The 18990-nt window shown below is 36.3% G+C and overlaps 1 long non-coding RNA gene across 1 annotated transcript in view; it reads left to right on the top strand.

Annotated features, from left to right (window-relative positions):
- LOC111817199 overlaps positions 1-16076 on the top strand; it is a 57016-nt gene extending 40940 nt beyond the window's left edge. The window contains exons 4-6 of the long non-coding RNA XR_002821453.1: positions 11305-11519; positions 13787-13850; positions 15527-16076. This is a non-coding gene — a long non-coding RNA (uncharacterized LOC111817199). The remainder of the gene's footprint in view (positions 1-11304; positions 11520-13786; positions 13851-15526) is intronic.
- Positions 16077-18990: the final 2914 nt, after the last annotated feature.

Genomic DNA, 18990 nt, shown 5'->3' with positions numbered 1-18990 from the left:
CATGTATTGTTTTTCATTTGTTCCGGTGACTTTCCAGCTTTAAATGTAGAGGCAAATTTTCTGTAAGAGAATCGATTAAGTACCAGTATCTTCAAATGCTAACAAAGTGTTACTTAAGTCCCACCTATTTACAATTTCTTATCACATACACTACATACTCAAATTTTTGATCTTTCATATCACATAACAAAATGAGGCAAACTGGACTACCACTACCAAAGATGTTACAGAGTGCACACGATTCTGACAGGGCAACAATTAGGATGTAGTTTTCTTTTTTTTTTTTTTAATTTTATTTTGTGTGTGTGTGTGTGTGTGTGTGTGTGTGTGGCCAGCTCAGCCCACCAGGGGGCGGGCTGGCTGGCATGTGGTGCTGGGGGATTGAACCGTTGTCCCTGGGCTTCGGGCTTCACGAAGCTTGTTCTAAATAGGTGCTTTAGACCACTGAGCCATCTCACCAGCCCCCTAGGATGTAGTTTTCTTTAGGAAACAATTCTACTAAAAATATGGGAATAGAAGTCATGTAAAGTATCCAAGACATATTAAATGCAGGACTGTAATTCCAGTTTGCCATTTAGTATGCTTTGTGTTGCAGGATATAAAACTAACTCCCACCTATGAAATGTTAAGCTGACAACCAAAACAGTCAAAGCCTTCCATAATTCAATATCCCACTATTTCTGGTTGTACCATAAAATAAAGAACAAGAGAATGATTTCACCTCTAAAAAAAAAAATTACACTTAAAAAATATGAGGAGGTGGGACTCCCACCTTTTTAAAAATGTTTCTAGAGCTACTAAAAAACTTATAAAATAGTTGATAAACATATTCTTCTGGATTGTACAAGAAAGGAGACAGGGAGCACTGACTAGAACATGGTGTGTGATTAATCAGACTTCTGCTTCATCAGAAGCTGCACTTTCCTTGTTTTTAGTTTCTCCATTTTCTGCAAGTAAATCTTCCTTGCTTTCTTGATTAACCACTTAAACCTGTTTTTCTTGGTTCCCCTTTTCCCTTTTGCTTGCACTTTTTTGTTCGAAGATTTATCCTTTCCCGCTGCTTTTTTTTTTTTTTTTCCTTCCTTTCCACTTTGGCTGGAACAGGTTTCTCCTTTGCTGCCCCTTCGCAGAGCTGACCTTCCTCTTGGATATCTTGGTGGCTGGGGGAGGGGGTGGGTTGCCAGGACGCGTGGGGAAACTGCGGGTTGAGGTGCACAGGAGCCTTGCCAAGTTAGCAGCTCGACCACCACCTGCCACCAGAGCTGCTGGAATCCACCACAGGGGCAGTGGGAGAACCTAGCTTTTTTTAAAAGAATGTCTTTAGTCTTTTTATGTACAAATACGAAAATAATAAGCACAAGTTGTTTTCAATATTCTGTGATAGTACTAGTGTCCCACTGCCAAAGAGGCATGTTTTTAGACTCCAGTATGTTAAGAGTTTCGTGTGACCATATTCCTCCCTGTGTATTTGTGGTCCAAGAGTATAAGTATGACGCACAAATCCAGAACCCATAGTGTGGTCCGCCCATAAGGAAACTACCTTTCTCCACCTGTGCAGAATGGGTGTATGTAATTTACAGATCATGGTTGTTTTAAAAGATATTAAAGTACCAAACACCAATTTCATCTCACTTGGATACACTGTCGCTCTTTGGAAGCTCATCAAAGTCTTAGAAAAGCTGGTACAGTATGCACATACCTGTTATCCCAACTGCTTGTGAGGCTAAGGCAGGAGGATTACAAATTTTTAGGCCACCCTGAGCTACTTGGCAAAACCCCCAAGTGGTTCTGAGAATGCCATTCAGAGTTTTCTGGGTTTAATCTCCAGTACTGCCAAAGGGAAGGGGAACCTTTACAACAAAAAGAGTGCAGACAACTAAATCTAAAATGGTAAATTTACTTTAGATATATAGTATACTTAGTATTTCCTGGACTTCTGGAAAGAATAATCACTACTTTCATTTTGCCTTCAGAATAAGTCTAGGTAGCATAGCAAACTCTTAAATCAGTCTTTGGAATTTCCTTAAATATACTTATTTCAAAAAAGCCGTCCTTCCCCATACACAAGCATAAAAAAAAATCCCTTTCTGTTTTCTCACCTTGAAAGTGGTTTTATTATTGTTTATGTTACATCATTGTGATTATTTGCTGCATTATTAGACTTTTACCTTATTTGATAACCTGTAATAACTAGAGTTAACCTCATATACCAATTCAGTAATATTAACTCTCTTATTTAAGGAAGTTTTAAATAATATGGTTGCTCAATTGAAAGTAACTTAATGGCCAGGTAGCCAGCCCCAAATTATATCTTTTTAGTGGAATTCTCAAATAGGCTAGACATACAGATTACCCACATCACAATTTTATTGAAGGATCAGAGAAGAAAGTTGAGAAAATAACTTTACCAAGTAGTGTTGCTTTGTATGTGAAGTAAGGCTTTGTAACGGGCCCTTGTTTCTCACTGAGGTGACACACTAGCTGAGAAATAAATTTCACGAAGTTTATTAACCACCTTGATGACAAAAGCAAGAAACTGTGACACATTCCTGTAATCCCAGCTATTCTGGAGGGTGAGACAGGAGGATCAAAAGTTTGAGAATAGACAAGTTAGCAGAGCCCTGTTTTGGGAAAAGAGGAAAGGTCTAGGTATTTAGCTCAGTGATCTCTGGGTTGAATCCTTGTACTGCAAAACTAAACTGAAATGTTTTGTAAATTTTAAATTCTCTTTATCAGACTAAAATGGATTCCCAGATGATCTTTCTGAAATACTGTAAGGAAGCACTTTTGAGGATAGGGATTCTAGTTAGCTTTGCTGCCATGTTTAGATTCAGGGTTTTTTTTGATGACTGATTGGGGATGTAGCTCAATAGTAGAAAACTCAAAAGAATTAAGTACTATAATGTTACTATTTGATGAATATTTTTCCTATTGCCTGATTCCTCATTGACCCAATGGTTTTTCTTTGATGATTAAGAGAGTTCCAAAATCCAAGAGTCAAACTTGTTTAAGGTGATAAATTCATGTTAGTTTTTATTTAAGAATCTAACAAGCACAGATAATTTCTCGTATGTTTATGCCTCATCAAGAAATAGTTCACTTGAAAGAAAGAAAAGAAAGAAAAGAAAAGGAAAGAAAAGAAAAGAAAAGAAAGAAATAGTTCAAACCAGGCATGGTGGAGCATCCCTATAATCCCATTGCTTTGGGAACCTAAGATAGACATGTTCCAAGTTCAAGCCTAGCCTGGGCAATTTAATGACTTAGGCACACCCTGCCTCAAAATAAAACAGTTTTAGAATAGAGCTGCATTTCTGTAGATGTAGCTCAGTGTAAAGGCTCTAGGTTCTGTTGTCTAGCTAAATAAAGAGCTGGGTGTGTAGTTCAGGGACAGAATGCTTATAGGTTTGATCCCCATTACCACAAAAACAAATTTTCATCTATATTTCTCCCACCAGAATATGTAGTATGACCTGTTTTCCTACTGCTGCATTTGTGTTCTTGTTCATGTCTGACTCTGAAATCTGCCTGCCTGTCAGACCCAGAGCAAAATGTATCTAAATCCTGCATATCTAAATCTACAGCACTGGGCTGGGACGTAGCTCAACAGCACAATACCTGCCTGGCAAGCTCAAGGCCCTGAGTTCAATTTCTGGTACCTAAATAAATAAAGAATACTGCAAATCTATAATATTTAGGTACTTTGTCCTACATTGAAAAGCATCTGGTTTCTGGACTTTATTCTTTTTTTTTTTTTTTCTGGACTCTATTTGAGCATCCAAGTATATTTCCAAATTAACTGAAGCGCCAACTTTTTTATAAAGCTTTGTAATTTTTTATTTTTTAAAGAGTGTACAAAAGAGTAATAAGGACCAGCCAATAGCTCAGTGAATTAAAGCACCTTAGGCAGATGCAGCGGCCATGGTCTGATCCCCCGTGCACAGTGCCGGCCCCACCCCTGGAGCGCGCTGAGAGTGAGATTAAGACTGGGTATGGTGGCACACACCTGTAATCCTAGCTCTTGGGAGGCTGAACACAGGCGGATCACCGGGAGTCAGATCTACGTAGTGAGACCCTGTAGACCCTGTCCTAAAATTTAAATAAATAAATAAATAAAAAATAATAAAACAAAAATTATAAGTGATACTTAACAAAATAATATGATTTTCACAGTATTTGTTGTAATGCATAATATTGTCTTCCAAGTACTTTTTCATATTACTAGATATATGCATGCAAAATTGGAAAAAAAGAAATATATAAGAAATTAAGAGGAGAAAAAGGAGAAAGATTGAAAAAAGGAGACAAAACAAATTAAGAGGGCTGGCCAGATAGCTCAGCAGATTAAAGCTCCTTCTTTAGGCAGACACAGGGACTGGATTTGATCCCTGGCCTGCCATGCTGGCCCTGCCGAGCAGGCAACTGAGAGTGGGCGTGGTAGTGCATGCCTATAATCCCAGTGCTTGGGAGGCTAAAAACAGGAGGATCACTACGAGTCCGATCTGTGTGGTGAGACTCTGTAGACCCTGTACTAAATATATATTTATTTATTTATTTATTTTTTAGGGTTTTTGGCGGAACCAGGGATTGAACTCAGGACCTTACGCTTGCCGGGGAAGTGCTTATTCCACTGAGCCATCTCCCTGGCCCGTAAATACATATTTAAAAAAATAAGCATTAACTGTTCCATAGATCAACAGACATCCACGTTACAGTTGTCAAATCCATCCTGTGAAGTTCTTTTAATAGATCTTACAGTATGTAACTATGAATTGATTTCACATTATGCCCTCTTGATTTTTTTTGTTGTTTTGTTTTTGGTTTTTTGAGACAAGGTCTCGTCTTGTAGTTTAGGCTGCCCTTGAACTCATTATGTAGCCCAGGCTGGCACTGAACTCACTGCAATCCTCCTGCCTCAACCTCCTGAATGCTGCCATTACAGGTGTGTGCCACCACACCTGACTAGCTTCTTGCTTTTCATAATTAGTTCTTCCCAAAGTAGGAATGTATTTATTTATTTATTTATTTGGTACAGGGTCTCACTAAGCAGCTTCAACTCATATTGATCCTCCTGTCTCAGTCTCTCCAGTGCTGGGACAGGCATGTACCACTACACCTGATTTCGGGGCAGGCACGGCACGTGGTACCAGGGATCAAACTCTGGTCCTTGTGCTTGCCAGGTAGGCGTTTAGATGGCCGATCTATCTCCCCAGCCAGGAATGTATTTCTCTATGATTTTCCTGAAATAGCTGATGTTACTCATTCTTAGGCAGTTTTCTAAAATGAACTGCTTCTTACTGGATAATATCTTACTCATTTTATTTATTTTTTCTTGTTCACTTTAGACAATTGAAAAGCCTAAGATATTGTTGCATTAGAATAAGATTTTGGCATTAGGATTCTAGATGCATCCTGTGAAACAGTAGTACCAACAATTAGCTTTAAGTAGATAATGGTTCAGTGGAAATTTTCTCAAGAAAAAGAAAACTTATCTGAAGACTTGTTGAGCAAGGAATAAGAATGACTGATGAAATAATCTCAACTTCATTCTCAGCATAAACCTGTATAATTATTAGCCCTTGAGAGGCCTAAAGTAATTGAGAATTCCTTTGTTTGGCTAAGATTTCTGTCTTTATATCCTGTCTTATATTGTAATTTTATTTATTTATTTTTTAAAGACTGGGAGCCAACTCAAGACCTTGGGCTTGTGAGGCACTTCGCCACTGAGCTGTATCCCCAGCCCACTGTAGTCTTATATGAAGTTCTGCTGCTTTAAATTTTTACTCTGTTACTAGACTTTTCGGTGTCATGAACATGTGTTTTATTACTATAAAAATTGAAAACATGAGTTAAACCTTTCTACTGATTTGCAAAGACATGAAAATATGCAGGATAAAAGCTTATACTACAGTATAAAAAGTCAGATTTGTAAATATGTAAAGAAATATTTAGGTAGCTTAATAGTTTCCAGGGAAATAACAATGTAGACAGAAGCTTAAACTGTTCCTATCCTGGAGAATTTGTGATTGTTTAAATACTTGAAAATTTGCTCTGTTGTTGATTAGTTATAAGGCCCTAACAAACAAATTGTCTTTAAATTTGAAATTTGCTGAACTGGGTGCTATATTGGGTGTGGTGGCACACACCTGTAATCCCAGCACTCAGGAGCCTGAGGCAAGATGATTGCCAAAAGTTCAAGGCCTCCCTGGGCTACCTAGTGAGTTCAAGAACAGGCTGAACTGTATAGGGAGACCTTGTTCTCAAAAAATGAAACAAAGCTCAAAATTTACTAGCAAGAGGTTAAACATGGCTCTGTCATGTTAACCAATTTCTATAGCTGTAGAAGAGATTCAGGTATACCCATTTTGCAAATATTTAGTACACTGACATATTACTTAAAAGCAAAGGGGGAAAGTTAAATAATCCTACAGGTATATGTCAAAAATTCATTATCTCCTAGAATTCTGGAAATTTTATGTTTAACTTTGGCAGTATAGATAATCTTGCATTTGTTTTTCTTTTTCTCCTCCCCCCCCCACCTTTTTGAGGCAGAGTCTCACTGTGTAATTGAGGTTGACTTTAAACTCAATCTGTAGCTTAAGCTAGCTTAGAACCTGTGTCTATCCTCCTGCCTCAGCTTCCCTAAGTGTTAGAATTAGAGGTGGGTACCACCAGGCCCTGAGCATTTGTTTTTCTTAACTTTTGTTATTCAGACCTGATTGTATGACCATGTTTCCTTAACAAAATGGAAAACTGCCTCTACTGGAACTTGGTAGCACCATAAATAAAAAAATAAACTTTTTAAAGTTTGTCAGACAAAATATTCAATTGAATTAATGGGGAAATGTATACTAAATGATTTAATTATGGTCTGGGGAGATGGCTCAGTGGAATAAGCACTTCCCTGGCAAGTGCAAGGGCCCGAGTTCAATCCCCGGTTCCACCAAAAAAAAAAGATTTAATTAACAAGTTTACAATCAATATTGAAGCTTTGACTATTTTTTAAAATAACAAAAATTATAATGTTTAGTATAGTTGTCTAAACAGTATGCTGAATATTATTAGTTTTGTTATGAGTAAAGAGTTTTATCAAATATTATGTAATATGCTGTAGTTACAGAAGTTTTGAGAATTATATAGGAAGTATTTTAAGCCCTTTAGTCCCAGGAGTATTTGATTACATTTCTTTCTACCCATTCCTCCTTTCCTTCTGTCTTTCTCCCTCTTCCTTTTCCCTCCCTTTCTTCCCTTTGTGTCCATCTCTTTTCCCCTCCTCTTGTTTGTTGCCTTGCTTTTTTCTTTTCAATGCAGGGATTGATCAAACTCACAATCTTACACATGGAAGACAAATGCTGTATACTGAGCTACAATCCCAGTTCTCAGTTTTTTCATAAAATAATTTTAAGTGAAATAAAATACCCAATTGAGATTACCTAAGGATTCAACTTAAGAATTCCAGTCTACTTTGAGCAAAATTTTACCTCATTACAAACTGAACAAAAATATATTGTATCTACAATTCACTCCTCACATGAAGGAGGTACAGTGGATTCAAATTACAAACCTTTTCAGTTGTAATCTATTGGTTACAAGCAAGGACATGTACTTAAAAATTTCTCCTGTTGCCAAAAATTGAATCAGGTGGGAATTGGGTTATCAAGCATCAATTCTGAGTCAGCTGTAGTGTCCTACTCCTGTATTTGGAGCACTTGGAGGGTGCAGCAGGAGGATCATTAGATTGAGGCCAATTTGGTATATAGTTCAAGGCCAACCTGGCATACATAGCAAGACCCTGCCACCCAAAAGCAAATGAAGACTTGCTTATCATAATCATTTTATGTATAAGGAAAAGTTTTCAAATAAGTATCTTTTTAATGTGATCACTAGAGATTGATATTTTGAGGTCTCAAAATCTGTGAGAACAGAGTTTTGCTTCATCAAAAGTTATTAAAGTACTACTTTAAAATCCTTTATCAGTTTTCTGTATGTATTGTTCAGATGAAAAAACCGGCATTATTAAAGGTATATTCTATGTCCAGCACTTCACTATAGTCTATGAAAGTTGGTCCCTACCAGCAAAGAACTTTTAGTCTAGGTGGAAATATGCCAATTTGTAAGAAAAACTAGAGAGTAATAGAATATACTATAAATCACCAATGATTCTGAAGATCAACAGTGCTGCCTTTCTAGTAAAATAGTTTATTCTAAAAAGGCTGAATACTACCTAGATAAGTATAAAAATATCCAGATTTTGTTTATATAAGAGCTTATTCTGTAATATCTGTTGATATTCAGACCCCAGCCAGACGTAGTGCCACAGGCTGTAATCCCAGCACTTGGGAGGTTGAGACGGGAAGGTCAACCATTTTAGGTCAGCCTGGGCTACACACTGAGTCAAGGTCAGCCTAGAATACATAGTGGTGGACTCTGACTCAAAAAAATAAATCCAAGCCTCAAATATTAAGTACCTTAATTTGTCACTTTTTAATTTTTTTTTTAATTTTTTTATGTATTTAGTACAGGGTCTATAGGGTTTCACTACACAAGTCAGACTTGTGGTGATTTTCCTGTTTTCAGCCTCCCAAGCACTGGGATTATAGGCATGCACCTATAATCCCAGTGCTCAGTCTCATTTGCCGTTTCAGTGTGCCCTGGGGATGGGGGCTGTTTGGCAAGCTGGGGATCAAACACCAGCCCCTGCAGCTGCCTAAGCAGGCGCTTTAATATGCTGAGCTATCTGGCCAGCCCTAAATTGTCACTTTTTAAATCAAAGCCAGAAAAGTAGGTATGAGGTAAGGGTATGAATAGTCAGTACTGTTAGATTTAATATCCCTTCTGTTTTTTGCAGTAATAAGGATTGAACTCAGACCCTTTATACTTGAATGGGGTATAATAAAAAATATAGTGAATGCTTAATTTTTTTAGACTTTATTACTGTTAAAGACACATCGCCATTAATCTACTCACTTCAGGTACACTTACTACTATCTGAAGCAGTTCTGAAAGTCCTCTTACCTCACTGTCTTTGGTTGCATTGTTATAACTGCCTCAGCATCCTGAATCAATTCAAAATATTTTCCTTTCATGGTCATTTTTACTTTAGGGAGCAGCTAGAAGATAAGTGGTACTGGATCCAATTAATAATGTGGATGAAGACACCTATAATGTTTTCATGAGCCTGCCTTTCTGTTAGATGTCAGGCTGCAGCAGCATTCACCACATTTTTGATCATACCATGTAAAGTTATGCAAGCATTCCAGAACTGCTTTAGAAATTGGCAAGAACTAACAAACAAGAAACAGCTAAATCTTCGGCAAGACAATTTAAGAAGAAGACCAAGAGATGGGTGTGTATGTAAAAATAAGATGTGTTACATGTATGTGCTGATGCCCCATAATGACTGTAATCCTGTGCTGCAAACATGTACTAATAAAAATAATGTAAACAAAAAAGTAGCAAGAACAATGGGATAATTAAAGTGATGGAATATTTTGAGAATTAATGGCAACACATCCTTTTTATTAACTTTGTAATTTAAACATTCACTATGCATTTCAGTCATCCCCTATATGCCCTCAGTCCTTTTTTTATTTTTTTAAGACCAGCTCTTGCTGAGTTGTCCAGGCTGGGCTCAAAGTTGGGATCTTTCTGCCTCCGCCTCCCAGGTAGCTGGAGCTGTAGGTGTGTGCCACCACATCTGGTTTGGTATCCTTTCTGGAGGGTGAATGGTGATCTAACTGATCATGCCTAACCATTCCAACAAAATGTGAAATGCCAATTTAATGACTGTACCTGTTGCCTTTATTTGTGTGTCTCTGAGGACACAGGAGATGATAGCATGAAAACAGCTTATGTTAAAAAATAGGAATAAGAGATGAAGGTATTTAAAGAAAAAAAATTGAAGGAAAAAATAAGTTTATGCAAATGAGAAAGGGAAGAAGAGCTGGGATGGGAAGGGGACAGAAGATGTGTAAGGTACATGTGTAAACTCCATTTTGAATTAAGTATTATAAACATGTACAAATAAATATTTTAAGCCAGAATTTAAAAATGTAGGCTGAAGTCTTATGTGTTCTGAAGGTGATTGGATCATGGATATGCTCATGAGTGGATCCATCCACTGAAGAATTCAGCAGCTGAGTATGTAAAAAAAAAAAAAAAAAAAAAAAAAAAATCAGGTGTGGTGCCACATTCCTGTAAGCTCAGTCCTTAGGGAGGCTGCAGCAGGAAAACTGTAAGTTTGATCCAGCCTGGGTAATTTTGCAGCCTAATGAGACCCTCTCCCAAAATAATAAATGGTTGGGGATGCAATAATAAATGGTTGGGGATGAGCACTCTGGGTTCAACCTTAGTAAAATATATATTTTTTAAAATTTATATATTTGGTACAGGGTTTCTGTAAGCAGCTTGGACTCATAGTGATCCTCCTGTTTCAGCTTCCCCAGTGCTGGGATTACAGGCATGCACCACCATGCCCGGTTTTGGTGACCAGCTCAGTAGGCCCAGAGCAGGGCCAGCACCACAATCAGTACCAGGGATTGAGTCTGGGGATCAAATCTGGGGATTGAATCTGGGTCTTTGCGCTTGCCGAGCAGACGCTTAGACCTCTGAGCTATCTCCCTGGCCCCAAAATACATTTTTATAATCAAATACTTCTGCCTCAGAAAATAGATATACCTATAATCCCAGCTACTTGCTTGGGCAAAACAGGATCATAACATTAAGGCCAATTTGAACAATTTAGCAGTTCAATCTCCAGAACTGCCAAAGGGAAAAAATAATGTTTAAGTACTTGCAATAGTTCTGGGCGACGCGAAAATGAATGGAATGTTTCTGCTTAGTAGAGCCACCTTATTGCATAAAATAGATTTTCTTATATAGTTTTCTGGGCAATTTTATAAGAGATCAAGTCACACACAAAAAATATCAGAAATTAAGAAGGTGAGGAAAATTGTGGGTCATGTATATAGTATGTGTTTATTGATGGGGCATAATTTTTATTGAGATAAACATTTATTTGTATGATATTTTGCATAAATTACACATATGTGTGTATACTTGTATGGTATTGAGAACTGAATCCAGATCATGCATTGAGTGTTCTAGGCAAGGGTTTTGCCTCTATACCCCCATTCCTTAATTGTATTTTTTGAAGTTGGTTGTTGCTGTTGGTTTTGGTTGAGGGGTGGTTGACTTTCTGTTAGTCATTTAGCCAACAGTGGGGAATTCTGCCAGCAATTTAATAATGGTTCCTATGGTAAAGTAGTTTTTCTTCTCTCTTGATTTGTCTTATGACCCGTTTTCCAGGTATAAATTTTGACTCCATGGCTGCGTACACCACAATCATGACCAACAACAAAAAATAAAACAGTGAAGACTAACAACCAGATATTTAGACCATATGACGAAAGGACTAAGAGTGGAAGCAAAACTTGACACTGAATAGAGCAAAGTACCTTACAGCAACTCACTTAGTAAAGGGAAGTATGTGCCACGTGAGATGATCTCCTCAGCACAAAACTGTAAGTATTTCTGGGGACTCCCAAGGGAGTTAGGCAATGGCTCCTGTTGTCAGTAACCCTGTCCTCATTTGTACTTTGTGGCCTGGATGCCTGCAGACTAAGATGCATATAGTTGTCAAGTAGTACATTTTCCTCGTTGTAAGAATTTAAATCAAAATAGAATGTAACATTACCCTAAAAGTAATCTAGGATCTGGGCCCTAAAGTCAAGGCAAAAATTACATGAAATTTGGATAACTAGGTTAGAACTAAGTTATGGGCCTTTGCCTGGAAAACCAATTAGAGGACTAACTAAATAGGGAGATCTCATACCCTATTGCAATGCAATATGGAAGTTGACTTTTTGGAAATTAAATATGCCAATGTCATATGTAAAAACATCTAAGAAATAAAATCTAGTAGCAAGGAACTGGACATGTGACTATTCTAGTAAGTGAAGAAAACCTCAACAGAATAGGGACAGAAGAATGGGGTGAAAAAGTAAACCTATAGCAAAAGTAGAAAAATATTGTGAAATATCATGATGGTTTGGATAAAGAGAGGTTTAAAATTATACATTTTTCTGTACTGGAAAACAATTGTGATATCACTAAAAGGAAAAAGGATAGTGTAGTAGATAAGCCATGGGAAAACACTGCAGCTCATTTTTGTATTGCAACATTTAAGCTGATATTCAGGCACTTAATTTGAAATGCATTGATTGAGGGTTGCTAGTTATACAGAGCTGAAATTCTGCGTAAAGTCTAGCTGAAGAGGTATACATGGCAGGTATTTACATAAAGCCAATAAGGGTAGATAAGCTAAGTGAAGCTGTTTATTAAGAACAGGGCCAGGGGGTGAGGGGAGCAGATATTTTCCTTTAAAAATTATGAGCACACATTTTTGTAAATAAACTATTTTGTTGTATGTAATCTTAAGTAAATTCTCCCCAAACTGAATTAAATATTTCCTTTTTTTTCCTTAAAGTGTCACCAATGCTTGTGCTTGTCAGAAAATCCCTATACTTTTATCAGTTATGAGGGTCAATGACTGAAATGTGCTAACATTCATGAACCTTATCTGCTCTTTTAATAAAAGCCTTACTTTAAATAAAAGTATTAGACTGAGGGAATGAAATTGAGAACTTAAAGGCAAATAATTCAGTCAGTTGAAACTTCATAAAATGGACATGACTAATTTCTCAAATAGAAAGGCAGGTAATTGAATTGGGGGAAATGTGCTGGTCTCCAGTTTCAAGAAACAATAAAGCTTTACAAAGATCTGGCTGAAGAGCTATAATAATAAACAGATATTTGAAAACAGGAAGACAGGTTTTCCAAGAGTGCAACTGTGGCATTTTAAAAGAGATTTCATGAGAAATTCCAGAAGATGGCCAAAAATAGGTTTAGATAATTGAGATTCCTTCTTTGAATACTTGTTTTTGATGGTAAAACATACTTAAGAGGAAGTGAAGGTTCTGTCTAAGGTCTGAAACCTTTTCTCATGATAAATCAGGTTTGCTTCTGAAGAAAACTAGTAGCCAAAAAAAAAAAAACAAGTAGAAATTCAGCACTGCTTAAATTGGAAGAGTTTGGAAAGTGAACAGAGCAACAAATTTTAAAAATGAATTGAAAGCAAGTATCTTGGTTGTCTGTTAGGCACAATTACTATTTATAAAGCCAAAGTATCTTGCTCTGTTTACCTAGTTACTACTTGCCATGAAAAATAGCCTCTCATCATTACTCTACGTCTTTGATTTTAATGACTTCTAAAGAAACCAGAAATGTTGTCAGGCATGGTGGCATACACCTGTAATTCCAGCACCTGGGAGGCTGGAATTACATTGCAAATTCAAAGCCAGCTCAGGCTACATATTGAGTTCAGAGCCAACCTGAACTGTCTCAAAAAACAAAAAAGAAAAGAAAGAAACAATGTTAATCTGTACTTACAAGATAACACTTAAAAATTTTAGTCATAGGCCTGGGTGTGGTAGCACACATCTATAATCCCAGCACTTGGGAGCAGAGGCACAAAGATCACTATGAGTTTGAGGCTAGCCTAGGCTACAAAGTGAGTTTCAAGGCCAACCTAAACTGCATAGCAAAACCCTGTCTCAAAAACAAGAAACAAACAGAACCACTTTAGATATATATCCTGTGGATGTATTAAGATGTTGGGGCATTGTATATTAATCATTTAACCACTTGATCAATACAAATTTGGTGAACCTACAACCTCGAATTGCATTACCCAGAACTGGGAATCTTTTCTCTCTTTTTTTTGTCCTAGTTGTATCTGACTTGCATGCCTGGTCTGCTGATTTATCTATTTTCATGATTGCTAAATTATGGAGGTAAGTGAATTTTTAATATCAATTATAACCATGAGACACTCCTTCTAAACTTGTATTCTCTTAATGTTTTAAATTATTAAGCATATTTGTGGCATTCCTTATTTTTATTAACAAATTATGTACATTCCAGTCATAGCTGGACTGTCTTACTATAACTTTATAATTGTGTGTAACTTCCACAAGTTAGGGTTCCTGAGTGTATCTATATTTTCAATTCATTTTGGTATGGAATTATCCAAGTAAATTTCTAATAGAAAACACCGTGGGATTTTTTCTGTGGTCTGTTACTTGAGTCAGCTCTTCCAGACTAGATTATATAAATATTCTCATACAAATTCCTATTTTTCTAAGTGTTTGTTCACCAAGACTATAGCTTTCCAAACATTTCAGTTCAGTCCATGAACGATTAGGTATCAAGAACTGCAGGGATCCACTATAAAGCATTACCCTAATTTTCATCTTAAAAGAACTCCTAGAACCGTTGTTGTCCTCACCATTGTTCTGAGAACTGAACCCAGGACTTTGTTCATGCTTGGCAAGTGCTCTATTGCTAAGCCATATTACAGAAAAGGCAAGTCAAGCCTACTAGGGAAACCAGTGACAATCATGCTCTTTTCAGAGTGTTAAGAAATTATGAAAAGCAACAAAGTACATAGAGTTTGCATTTGGTGTTTTACCCATCTGATACTTTAAAAAGCTATTTGTCTTAATGATTTTTGAATTTGAGCTACTAGTATAAAATCTGAAGGTGCAAAGACTGCCTACCTGAAGGCCCTGTACAATTAGATAAGTCTCAGTACATTTTACTTTTAGTAGCTGAGTCCCATTTATTTTGCTCCATGTTTAGTTTCTTTTTTTATTCTATGCTATGCCTAATACTTATTTCCTTTTTTTTTTTTTACCCATGTAAGGCTTTAGCTTTCAGTCCATTAAAACATTTTTGTGGACCAGGCATGGTGGCCTGTAATTTCAGACTTAGGAGACTGACACAGGATTACAAATCAGAGGCCAGTCTGGACTACATAGTAAGACCCTCTCTCAAAAACAAAACAAGGGCCAGGGAGATGGCTCAGTAGGATAATCACTTGACTGGCAAATGCAAGGATCTGAGTTCAATCCCTGGTTCCGCCAGAAAAAAAAAAGTCTGAAAACCACTACTTGGGGCCAGGGAGATGGCTCAGTGGAATAAGCACTTCTCTGGTAAGCGCAAGGTTCTGAGTTCAATCCCCAGTTTCGCAAAAAAAAAAAAAAAACAAAAACAAACAAACAAGCCAGGCATGGTGGTGGCCTGTAATCCTAGCACTTTAGAGGCTGAGACAGGAGGATCACCCTACACAGTGAATCGAAGGCCAGCTTGAACTATATAGTGAGACCCTGTCTCAAAAATAAAAACAACAAAACAACTGCCTCAGGAGGATTTTTTGTTTCTGTCTCATAAATATGTGTATTAAATCATTTTAGATGAGTACTTTAAAAATTTGTACTAATTTTTCATCTTTAATAATTCTAATGGTAGACCTAGTATTTCTTGAAATATAATTCTGTAACAAAGTTTGTGGGTAGTTGTGCTTTTTTAAACTAGATTGTTAATATTTCCCAAATCCAAGTATCTTTAGTAACATGTTTTTATCTCTTCTCTGTATTTCTTGAAGTTTTTATTTATTTTTTGGTACCAGGAATGAACCTGAGGAGCTTGGCCTTGCCAGAAAGATGCTATGCTGCTGAGCTATATCCCTGGCCTGAATTGTTTGTTTGTTGGTTTGTTTAAAACACCAAGTTTGATGCCATGTTGTTCTCCCCTGTGGATTATTAGGCTCCAGGGAGGTAATGAAATTTCCTAAACTTCTTTGGCAAAATTTCCTTAGTAGCTGCTAAATTTGCTGCTACAGGCAACTTCCTCTATATGTAGGAAGTTTAAAATATTCTTAGCAAATCTGTATTACTCTAATATAGTCTTTGGTGATTTATATCTCTCGTGATTGATGTGACTATTTCTATTATTTTAGAGAACCAGTATTAAGTCTTCTAAAGCAAAAGTGAAGTTTAATTTATTATATATAAATCATATGCAAGGAAAGTCAGAAACAGATTATGTTTCCTGAACCAGTGGTGGCCAACCTATGGTAAGCATGCCACAGCCAGCTGTTTATTATCATTGAAAGTTCTAAAAGGTTCACCATTACTGTTCTAAACCATTTATCTCTCAAGCTGATTTTCCTCAACTGTTACATAGTACTTCAAGCTTCTAATTTCAGGTTTTTTTACTTTTTTATTTTTAAAGAATACAAAATAGGGGCCAGAGAGATAGCTCAGTGGCTTAAGCGCCTGCCTGGCAAGTGCATAGTCCTGAGTTCAATCCCCTGTACTATTTTTTTAAAAAAATACAACAAAATAATAAAAAATGTAAAATTTCAGGTGTGTTTTAAACAGCCTAAATTTGTTCCAACTTTACCATTACCTAAGAACTCTTTGTATTTATGACTTATATATTAAATTCAAGAGTAAAATTCAGCATTAGATCTCCTTTCAACCCCTTATAAATTACTGAGGTTCAACAATCCCAAAGCTGGGTTTGGTGGTATATGCCTATAACCCCAGCACTTGGAAGGCTGAGGCAGAAAGATCAACTTGAGTTTTAGGCAGGCCTGGAGTAGCTGCATAGTGAGTTCAAAATCAGCCTAAACTACATAGCAAGACATTGTCTCAAACCAAAAAAAAGAGGACATGGAATCCAAAGTTAAAATTTTTTTTGCCTTGTCATTTCTGGTGATGTAAAGAATCCACAACAAGCTTAACAGAAGTGGGAGAATAGAGGAGGCCCCAACATTATTGTTAGGACTGACAAATCTTAATACGCCTCTGTGGTGATTTGTATATATGATTTATTAAAAGAACAAGATTTTCTGTACAATTGGCCAAGACAAATATTTGTCATTAATTCTTATAACTTAAAATACACAAATTAATTCAGTCAAGAAGTCAGAGTTAATTGGCAGGACTGGGTCAGTGGTAGGAGAGCTTGCCTAGCATGCACGAGGGGTTTGATCCCCAGCACCAAAAAAATAAACTCTCCCCTCTTCTCTTTTTTACCCCTAAAACAAGTCAAAGGTATTTTTAGTTGGACCTCTGGTGCATCTAACCTATTCCTATTTTCTTTAACCTACATTTGCCCTTCTTCCTTTTCAAAACGACTCAATTTGTTTGCATGTCTAAATATTCCAAGTATAGTGTTCCATTCTAGTTAAAGTAGACACAAGAGGCATGGAGATGATACCGACAGATGAGATGACTTCTGGAATATTTACTAAAATAAGATATTCTACCCACTGTAAAAGTACTGTGTATGTTTCCTAATGAATATATATATATATATATATATATATATATATATATTATGATAGTATCTCAAAATATCAACTCATGACTTTAGAGAAAATATTTGAAAAACTTGTTTTAATTTAAACTTATTGTCAATATTATGAATCATTTATGGTAAGCCCTACAGGGGCAAGAACTTTTTTGCTCTGTGCAATAAGGATCTACAATGTTGAGAATTATCCTGGCACATAGTGGATGTCCATAAAAATTTAATGAATGAATATTATGTGTATATTTATAGGTCATATATTTCTATTAGCTCATTAAAAAGAAAATTTTATTTCTTTTTTTATTTTTATTTTTTTTCAAAGTTTCATTGATAAACAGCAATGAGACAGTTTCAAATCAAATCGGAAGTACAGTTTCAACAAATAATACACTGCATATATTCTTCTTAGTGGTTAATTGCTGTACAAGATGCGGACTTGTGATCCTATTTACAAACACCATTAGAACAAATCATTCTATTCATTAAGAGGATGCAACTATATATCTATCCCAACCACTTTGAATACACAGATACAAAATGGACATTCATAGGTATACCCCATAAGAAAATTTTATTTCTAATCTCAAAATTGTTGCCTGCAAAAGTGAATGACTGAGAATGCATTAATAGCAGTTTAAACATTTCCTGTATTGTTCTTTGCCAAATGGTAGGTACAACATTGTTTGCTTCAGTATGTTTTTAACCACTTGCCAGTCTTTAGTGGTCTCACCAGCAAAGCACTATACAGAATCAAAGTGTTACATGTTAAACTTTGCCAATTTACTCAACTAACTAAATCATATATGTGGCAAAAATTATCAGAATAGAAATATTGTGCTCTAGAGTATAATGTTGCCAAATGAACTAGACCAAGTGAATTAGAATAAATACAGTATCTGCAAAACTAGAACACACTCAAACAAATTAGTTGGCTTTTCCGCAGAAAGGACTGAGTTGCTAACAACTAAACAAAACAAAGCAAACATATTCTTGCAACATTTCAAATTTAAATTTTGGGGAGCTGGGGAGATAGCTCAGTGGTGCCAAGCAAGCTCAAGGACCAGAGTTTGATCCCCAGTACTGTATGCTGTGCTGGCCCCGGAACTTTATATATACAGGACTGGCCTGAAAACAGGCATTGTGGTGCATGCCTGTAATCCTGGCACTGGGGAGGCTAAGACAGGAGGATCACAAGTCTGAACTGTGAAGTGAAACCCCGTATCAAATAAATAAATAAATCTCTTCTAAAACAAAATTATTTTTTGTTTAACTTAGAATATAGAAGTTTGTAATTTCAACTTAATTACTAAGTGAATGTATTTCACAGGAAGGAGTAAAATTTGTGTCTATGAGAAACAATCAGTCATACAAGGCCACAGTAGCCTCTCTCCTTCCCTTCCACACACAATCTTTCAGGTAAGCTTTTTTAATAAATAAGTATACATCCACATCATTTCATGAAAAGGAAATCTTCCTCCTGCATCTAAATCTCACTCATTCAGTTCCCTCTCCACAGGTAGCTTCTATCATTGCTAAATTATATGCATTTATTTTTAAATGTTCCTATTTACTTTTCATAAACTGTACATATATTTCTCCATTTGATAGTTTTGTACTTTGGGATTTTTTTTTTTACCTCACTTAACATATTTTGACAGTCTGCTTTCCTAGTTTATAAATTTTGCCTAATTCTTTCTATGCAGTGCATAATACTTCATTACATGAATCCATTTCATATTGAACTTTGAGTTTATGTTTATTTATTGTCTTTTC

This window comes from Octodon degus, unplaced genomic scaffold (genome assembly GCF_000260255.1).
Source record: "Octodon degus isolate 3935 unplaced genomic scaffold, OctDeg1.0 scaffold00051, whole genome shotgun sequence".
Lineage (NCBI taxonomy): Eukaryota > Metazoa > Chordata > Mammalia > Rodentia > Octodontidae > Octodon > Octodon degus.
Note: the sequence above shows the minus strand (reverse complement) of the source record. Positions and strands in the feature narration are given on the sequence as shown.